The sequence below is a fragment of the Puntigrus tetrazona genome, chromosome 12 (assembly GCF_018831695.1).
Source record: "Puntigrus tetrazona isolate hp1 chromosome 12, ASM1883169v1, whole genome shotgun sequence".
NCBI classification, from domain to species: Eukaryota; Metazoa; Chordata; class Actinopteri; order Cypriniformes; family Cyprinidae; genus Puntigrus; species Puntigrus tetrazona.
Window position 1 is genome coordinate 3,021,741 of NC_056710.1, and position 2,085 is coordinate 3,023,825.

At 32.9% G+C, this 2,085-nt stretch overlaps 1 protein-coding gene across 3 annotated transcripts in view; it reads right to left on the bottom strand.

Moving 5' to 3' along the window:
• LOC122355866 (glutamate receptor ionotropic, delta-1-like) overlaps window positions 1-2,085 on the bottom strand; it is a 78,925-nt gene that overhangs the window by 17,312 nt on the left and 59,528 nt on the right. The window lies entirely within an intron of this gene.

The following is a 2,085-nucleotide window of genomic DNA, read 5'->3' on the forward strand; positions in this document are numbered from 1 at the left end:
TGCCCACACAAAAGTTTGGGGCCATTTAGGTTTTAATCAAAAATACAGTTAAAAATCTAAATTCAAAATATTATTATCATTTAAAATTAGTTCTTTCTATTTTAATATGATTTTAAATATATTTTTTTTCTGTGATTGCCAAGATGAATGCATTACTCCAGTTTTCAGTATTACATGATCCTTCAGAAATCATTCTAATAAGCTGATTTAGCGCTCAAGAAACATTGCTGGTAACACTTTAAAATACTGATTCATCATTAATGAATAACTACACAGGAACAAATGACTAATGCACTATTAAGATTGTAGTAACTACTATTACCTAACAAGAAACTCTGATTAACAATTTAGTAAGTAATAGCACTCATTTGAAACTGGTAGTTCCCAATCAAAAACATTTTTTCATATATCCCGGAGAACTCATAAGAACTAATGGGTTCTACAGGTTCACAATTAATGTCAATTATGCATAATAATTAATTCCAAAATTAAGATGATGGCAACACACTAGTAATGACAAAATCTTTCTAAAGGATCATCATCAATCATCATAACTTCCTAATATCACCTGGCATCATTGTAAGCATTTGAGATGTAAGGTTTTGGATAGTAAGCCTCAAATGTTACTACATTCTTCTGAAGAAACTACTAAATATTTGGATCCGTATTCTAAAGTCAAGATCATGGCAATCTACTAGTAATGATTTAAATCTAGCAAAGTGAATTACTAACCAGAATCCTTACAAAAACCTCAAAAGTTTACAGTGGTTCAGTAATTACTAGAGAGTTATCACGATCTTCACTTTGGAATACTGATCCAAAAACTATTCATTCCTTTAGAGGGATGATGTAACACCTAAATAACTAATATTCAATACTTTACAAAACCTGCAAAGGCTTACAAAGACTTGAGTAATTTCTAGTGAGTTATTATAATCTTCACTTTACAATACTGATCCCTCTGGAGTATTTGGTAATGCTTGAGTCTTTACTAGTGGATTACCATGACCTTCACTTTAGAATTAATTATACATTATTTATTATTTATATTAATTATGAACCAGTATACAGTAATTCTTAGTAGTTCTTTGGGACATATGAAAAAATATCAGTTACTAATAACTAATAGTGAACTACCACAATCGACTATGCACAATTACTTACTAATTCATAAACTGGAGTTTCCTGTTAGTTAGTGGTAGTTACTCGAGTGCTATTATTGCGTTACTCGTGTGTTCTTGTGTAGTTATTCATTAATTATGGAACCATATTCTAAAGTGCTACCACACTGTTATTATTATCAGTGTTGAAAAAAGTTCATTTATCTGAACATTTATTCAAAATATAAATCTTTTGTAACATAATATGTTGTATAAAATTCTGTATGTCTTTAGTGTCGCTTAAACCCCAAACTTTCAGGATTCATTTGCAGATCTTATCAAACAATGATATTAAAATCTTACATTTCCCACAATTCAAATGTATCTCCCGCAGCATCTTGACAGTAACGGACAGGCTTAAAGCTGACATAGCTATTATTTGGCATTAGTGTCAGACAGATTTAGATTGAATCTTATCATTTACTCATTTGAAGGGGAAGCAAAGATGAAAGCAGAGCCTGACTAATAAGTTTGGACGTATTTCTGCAAATAAAAGATTTACTATTGATTGCAAACCTTATTTCTGCGGTGGATCCATCTGTTCAGTTCGTGACTCGTGGTCAGATTGGTTTTCAGTCACATTCAAAGCACTGGCTGACGTGACACTTTTACCAGTGAAAGCTGGGACCCTTTGGTCTCAGGTTAATCTAAATGAAGTGTTTCAGCTGACCTGTTACACCATGGCCAGCGAAGCGTGCGATGCCTCATCAGACAGAAATTACCTTTTTAAATTCACCTGGGCAATTTGCAGTAAAGCATAACGCCACCAAACAAGATTGACTGTTTGTGAAGCAGGCCCCGCGCACTCAAATACAGACAGATGAAATATCTGAGACTCAAGCTAGTGCAGTGTAATTGTATTTAGAGAGACCACAACAAAGATAGACTGGACAATAAATAAAGATCAAACCCTAAGAGAATCCCT